Raw genomic sequence first — 7,210 nt, 5'->3', positions numbered from 1 at the left:
AGCATCTTGATATGTAATCAGAGGAACTTACAGAAGGAAATTTATCGACATTAATAAAAAAAAAAAAAAAGCGGCTGTGATAAAGAAGGTTAAGGCACCCAAAGGAAATGATGCCAGCCAAAATTTTTACATTAAAGGAACTGTTGGAAATATTTCATGTCTTTGAGAGCACAAGGATAGAATGTTAAATGCTGATCCCAATTTAGAAAAGAGTATGACACTTTGCTAAGGCATGGAAAACAGGTTCAATCTGTATAGTAAGGTGGACCAAATGAAAAAGTTTTACATTGTTAACATTACTCTTGAAAAATGAAATAAACCACTTTAATTCTCAATGTTTACAATATTTCAAATTATAATGGACTAAGTAATATTAATTTTACTATTTTACTTTTCTATCTATAATCAACAGTAATAGAGTTTTTAATGTTTTGACAAAAAGTTTTAAAGGTCACAAAATAACTAAATTTTCCACTTTGATTCTGAGATTGTTTTTGCATAGTTTCAATCTACACAGTAATTCTTATGTCCAACGGTATTACAATAAGCTAGGAGTGTTTGCATTTACCAAAGATTAAAAATTTGAGGATATCTACTTTGTTTTCACAACTGTTAACTACTAGAGTCATTAGACTTTCCAATTATTTCATTTCCATTGAATACTGATTACGTCACTGTTTCAGCACCTGTAACAAGAAAATAAATAAAAATGAGATGTGCTTTATTTAGCTTGAAAAAGAGACAATTACCTAATAAATCCAATCTATTATTTCCAAAAGTTATTATTCTTTTTCTTGTTAGATTATCTAGTCAAAAGAGAAGAAAGTGACAATAACTGTGGTAATTCCTTACACTACTGTCAGAATTCACCATAATCCTTCACTGTCTATGACCCAAAGCAACCTCTGAGCCTTCTGTTCCCAATTTCACTCACAAGGTCACTGAATAGTCTTTCCTTGCCCAGGACACTGGTATAATTATAAACAGTGCCCTCCTTCACTCTCAAAAGTGTTCTGGTTTGGACAATAAATCATATGGTCACTCTGATTATAACTCTCTTAAAATACAGTCATAATCTTCCTTTAATAAAGTATGTAAGTTTATGGCCATGACACCCTGAACAAGCCCGATCCTGTCTGATCTCGAAAGCTAAGCAGGGTCAGGCCTGGTTAGTAATTGGATGGGAGACCACCTAGGAAGATCAGGTGCTGTAGGCATAGAAAATAAAAAATAAGGGATTGTAAACTGACAAGATCTTTGCAATCTGTGAGGTCAACCAAGGTTTGCCTCGCCTAAAAAATATAAAATAAAATAAAATAAAATAAAATAAAATAATACAATACAATAAAATAAAATAATGAAATGAAATGAAATGAAATGAAATGAAATAAAATAAATAAAAATAAAGTATGTAAGCTTATATTACTTAATTAAAGAACAGGTAAAGTAGTAGAAACAAAGTAGAGTTTTCTTGGCTCCAAAAGAACACTTTATTTTATACTGCGTAGGGTAACATCCTTGACTTTGATTTGACTTTGTGTTTAAACCTTCTCTCCATTTCTTAGTGCCCTTGGAAAGCAAGGAGCAGTAGTGTGAAAGAAAGGGCAGAAAAGTATAGCAAAACTGAATTTCTACCTCCTGTGTTCTTAATTCCAAGAGATTCCTTTTATATAGCACAGATTTTTTTTTTGCTAAAAAAAATTTGCCTGAGGTACAGACAAATGCTCTCAAATACTCTTGCCTTCTCTTTGTACATCTTTGACCACGTATAAAGGATAACTGTCACAGAAACATCTTTAAAATTAGCATACTAAACATTCCTTTATTATTGACAAGTTGGAAGGGACAGATTAACTCACAGGTCAAAATGCAAAAATTTGAAAGATTCTTTGCTTTCATAATTGTCTCATTGGGAGTACAATTTAGATTCATCCAGGAGACAGATGATGGAAGACATCTAATATGCAGCTATATATAAAAAAAAAAAAAAAAATCAGTTACTACCGGGAGCTAATTCAAGTACAACAAAATTCAATTCATGTCATCAAAATTCCAGAAGTTATTTCCAAAAGTTATTCTTTTCCTTTTTTAGTTTCTTGTCCCCTTTTTCTCAGTGAAATTTTAAAATCTGTATTTTCAGTTTTCCCACCATCACTACCCTTTTAACATTCAGCAGATGATAGGCAAAAATAAAAGGCATCACATGAGCTACTTCAAATACATCAGTACTCCAAATACAGTAATATCTATATCTGTAGGGGTTTAATTTTCTTTTCTGTGTTCACCATGGAATGGGTTCCCAGGTTTTCCAATGAAAACACCCACTCTTTTTCAACTTACCACCTCTACCCGATCTTTTAATCTTTCCCTCTAATTGGGCCCTATCCTGAAGTAGTAATAATGTCTTTAAAATTCTTCCTGGCATCATGTATTTTCTATTAGGATATAAAAAACGTCTTGTCTTACATTAACTTCCAAGGTTCTAGAAAGAAAAGCCAGAGTTTATGCTTTATTTTATTGCTTCCTTCTCATTCAGATTTCAAGCCATCTTTAACTGCCCTATTTGAGCACTGTACTTTTCATTTTTTTAATATATATATATGTAACATCATAATTGCAGTAAAATAACTATTTGCGTAGTTCTTCACTTATTGTTTTGATTTACCTTAGATAAAAGCTTTTGTAAGACGTATGAGGGCAGGGTTCATTATTACATCCCCAGAACTTAGACTATGTTTAGTCTATGTTAGATCTTAGTAAACACTTAAATATTTGTTCAAAAATAATAAAATGTTATCAATATTTAACCCATATTACGTTATTTATAATACTCTTGCCAGAGTCATCTTTTAACTGTCTACCAACTCTTTATTTGTAGACATGTCTTGGGCTTTGGAGATAGGCAGACTGGGATTTGAGCCTGCATTCTGGTGCTTGTTACTCATGTGACCTTAAGAAGTTTACTTACCCTCTATGAACTTCAGTTTCCTGATCTGAAATTTAGGGATAATGATACTGATATCATAGACTGTTTTAAGGTTAAATAAAACATTAGCTAGAAAGGTCTTTTCCAGTTTGGGGCTCATTATAGGCATATAATAAATAGTATTTGTCATCACTTGTGTATTATTTAACCTTTTTGAGGTGTTTTCACTGTAGATTACAGTGTTCTTGAATCTTTTTTTTTTAAATTAGCTCCCATTGGATCATACTTTCTTTTTCTCCCTATTTCTATAATTATTTATTCTTAAACATTTGTGCTAGTTTTTCTATTTTCCTGTCCCATTTATAGTGTGAATATGTAGGATTTTATCTTTTGGCTTCTCCTTCTCTCAATCTACCAATTCATTGTAAGTGTTGTCATTCGATCTATTGATTTTTTTTTTTTTCATTGACCAAAACTCTTTCTTGCTGGGCTTAAATTCCTCTTGATGATGGGGATCAGTACTTCATTCATTTTGTATTCCCAATGAAAAGAACATAGTTATCATTGATAAATGTTTGCTAAGTAATCAATGTTTAGTAAAATTATAAGTGGATAATTAAAAAATTCTCTATTACAGTTATCTCCCACTCAGCCCCAAGCTCAATTGCATTTTAGATCCATGTGATTTTCATAAGCATCATAAATTTAACATATTAAAATTTATACTCAATCTCAGTTCCAAATATAAAAAAACACACATGTATTCTATAATTTTTTCTTATGTATATATTCAAAATGAAAACTTAAAATTATCCTAGTCTCCTCCCTTTTCTTCATACCTCATATCTAATTAAGTTGTAGCATAAAGAAAAATTTATTGCTTAATTTTTCTTAATTTCTTAACTTTCTTAATTGGTTTCTCTCATTCAGATGTTTCTTTCCTTAATAAAGTAAATTATCAAAATAATACATTAAACCAATGAAAAATCTCCTGTTCGACTATAAGTACTCCTTTTGCCTATGGAAAAAGACCAAGTTTATTAAAACTCCAGCTATTGAAGAAAACTTGCCCTTCAGCTAGGCCTAAAATATTCTCAGTATCATAAATAGATATATAATAATGAGTGAGACACCTTTTCTACATTTAAGGAGCTAAAAGTCTAGCAGAACAGACACATTTATAGCTGTTGACTAAAAATATAATGTGTGGGAATATGAAAGAGAAAGCTTATAGTGGTGGAAACAAAATTTTCAAAGAAACAATGAGGCTGAAACTTGGCAATTCAGTTGGATAATCAAGTTCAAAAGGAAAAAAAAATAATGCGAGTAATAAAACCACAAAGGGCAAAAATCACAGGGACAGGAACCTCATTCAAGTTAATGCTGATGACAAAATCTGTTGGTTTGGCACATACTACATATTATACCAAATTAAATGAATAGATGGTGCTGAATAGTAAGGAGTTTAGTATTCCACAGTTAAGAATTTAGCATTTTTTCTACACTCAAATATTAATAAAAACAATAACAGCAAATAATCATTGACACTGAAGTAACTTTATCTGATTTGTTCCTTTGTATTTTAACTTAAATAACACTAAGTAGGGTTGAAACATGTGAAAATAAAATAGATAATTTATATGATTGTACCAAGTGGATTATAAATAAGAGTATAATTTTTCCTTAGTGTATAAGAACTCAGAGAGGGAGGAGAATCCCATGATTTAATTTGCATCAGTGATACTTTAAAATTTGACTCATAATTGAAAACAATAATTAACCATTATTCTCTCCTTCCTGTTTTGACAAGAACCAGAAATCACAGGGAACAAGAAATATCAAAGAAATATATTTCCATAAATTACCTGTTGTGATATGCCTCATGAACTGAAAAGTCTAATAATTGTATACCCTTGCTATTTGAACTTGTGATTTAAGAATTCTCCAGTGACTTCACTCAGAGGGAGGTGGCAAAGATAAAAGGCACAAAAGCTATTTATTTAGGAATAGCCAAGAATTAACATTGTCACTCAAATTTTCCTTACCTGTACCTTAACAATATCAAGAAATTTCTGTGGACATACCACAAATTATAATACAGACCTGAGTTCTATTCTCATTTTTCTGATTGTTCATATTTATCTTGGAGGAGGGAGGCTTTCCACTATCTCCATGCCTTATCCATGAAACTGAGCATGAGCAAAATGTGAGGTCTGAAAAACAAATGAGGAAAGTCTATGATACTCACACACACATGTGCATAATATGTATGCACATATATGCAAACAATCAATATATATAGCATAGATATCAAAATTTCCAAACATGTGTATTATATATTGAAATGGTTAATAAAAGTTATATAGTAAATGACATGATTGCTTAAAATATGAGAAAAGGAAGAATGTAATCTGAAATGAAATGAGATTTGGATTTGAAACAATCTGAGGTAGAAGAAAAGTCATAGATACAGAGGAAGAAAAATGATGATAGGATTGTTAAATGCTCTCAGAGAAAACTTCAGTATGTTTGGATTGTTGTAAAAGGATCATAGTTCATCTAGTCTGCTAAATTTTCTACAGAAACCTCATCACCTCATTGTTTTAAGTGATGTTTCTATAAAATCCTGCTTTAAATTATCCAATATTTTCCCATAGGTTTCAAGTTAAAATCTGAATCCTCCTTATTATCTACAAGAACCCTAATGACACTACAATTTTATCTCTTATTAGTCCACATTTATTTCGATACCTTGAATTTTTCCTGAGAGTGCCATACTATTGCTCATCACTTTTATTTCGATATGCCTCCACTCTTAGCACTGAATATTGCGCTCCTACCCAGTTGGGAGTATTTCCTCCAACTGTATTGTTTCTTGCATGATATATTTGTGTTTATGAGCACTTATTATACTGAATTGTAATTTTCTGTTTAGTTGTCTTCTCTTCCTATCATAATACTATAAGTTACTCATGACAAGGAATTGTTATAACTGTTATGCAGAAAACTTTATATTCTCTGGGTTTCCCAAGTGCTATGCATTTAGTGTGTAGTATTTTTTTTTTTTAAAAGAAAAGAAGGTAAGGAAGGAAAGAATAAAAAACAGAGAGAAGATATCAGTGAAATTCTATAGGATTTTCAGGAGAGGAAAGAACACAGTTCTGTGAAGAAATTGACTGGACTATCTAGCAAAACCTAGGTTTCTACTCTGATTGTTAATGCCACACTTTATATCCAGCTTCATTTGAAAGAGAAAGTCACCTGTTCATATTTTCCACCCTTAAAATGTCCAGACAGATTTCTTACTTCCAGAGAGATCTAATGGAAAAACCTATCCTCTTAATAACTGTAGAGTCAACCCACATCAGCCATCCCCTTCTTTCTTAAATATGAACAGAAAAGCAAGAATCATAAGGTATATTGAGCACCAACACATGAAAGAGAATTCCTAAGATAAAAGAAAAAGAAAAGAAAAAAAACCTATCCCCTCCCGCAAAAATAAATTTAGGAGTCATATTTTAAAAGACTCCTCTAATCAATATACTTAGATGACACCAAAAGATACTATATCCACAGAGTAACAACAGAATATTAAAATAATAACAACAACAACAACAACAAAAACCCAGAAATCTCAAGAATCACATAAGGTTTTATCAGATTAAAAAAATGATTGTTAAAATCATAATCAATAGAAAGATTGAAAAATAAACTTTAGGATAGCTCCTAAAATTTAAAACCCAAAAAAGACAGAAGATAAAAAGAAGAGATGACCACCTGGAAATCCTAACATTTGAAGCAGAGAAGTCATGAAAAGAACAGAAGAAATGAAGTGGAAAAAATAAGTTTATTAGTAGTAGCACATGTTTTCTCTAAATTTAAAAGACACCAACTTTCAGATTGAGAAGGCCCTACAAAAAAAAAAAAAAGATTAGAAAACACTCATATCCAGAATATCATAAAATTTCAGCTCCCCCAAATGAAAAAAAAAAATCTTAAAAGCTAAAGTCAGGTTATTTTTATGGAATAAAAATCACAGTGGGAACAAATTTCTTATTAACAACATTGTTTGCTAGAGACAATGAAGCAACCTTTTCAATATACTCTAAGAAACTAATTTTTAACCCTCAAATTATACCTAGCCCAAATAAAGACCTTCTCAGACATGCAAGTACACAGAACATTTATTTCCTATATACCCAGCTAAAGTCCATTAAAATTTGAGTATAAAAAGTAATAGTAAATGAGAGTGTAAAAGATGTAAAGAAGAAGAAAGTAGAGATT

At 31.0% G+C, this 7,210-nt stretch overlaps 1 pseudogene; it reads left to right on the top strand.

The window, feature by feature from the left end:
- The first annotated feature begins 1,098 nt into the window (after positions 1-1,098).
- On the top strand, positions 1,099-1,217 carry LOC112475540 (annotated as a pseudogene).
- Positions 1,218-7,210: the final 5,993 nt, after the last annotated feature.

This window comes from Pteropus alecto, unplaced genomic scaffold (genome assembly GCF_000325575.1).
Source record: "Pteropus alecto unplaced genomic scaffold, ASM32557v1 scaffold172, whole genome shotgun sequence".
Lineage (NCBI taxonomy): Eukaryota > Metazoa > Chordata > Mammalia > Chiroptera > Pteropodidae > Pteropus > Pteropus alecto.
The sequence above is the reverse complement of the archived record's forward strand: the minus strand, read 5'-3'. Positions and strand labels throughout refer to the sequence as shown.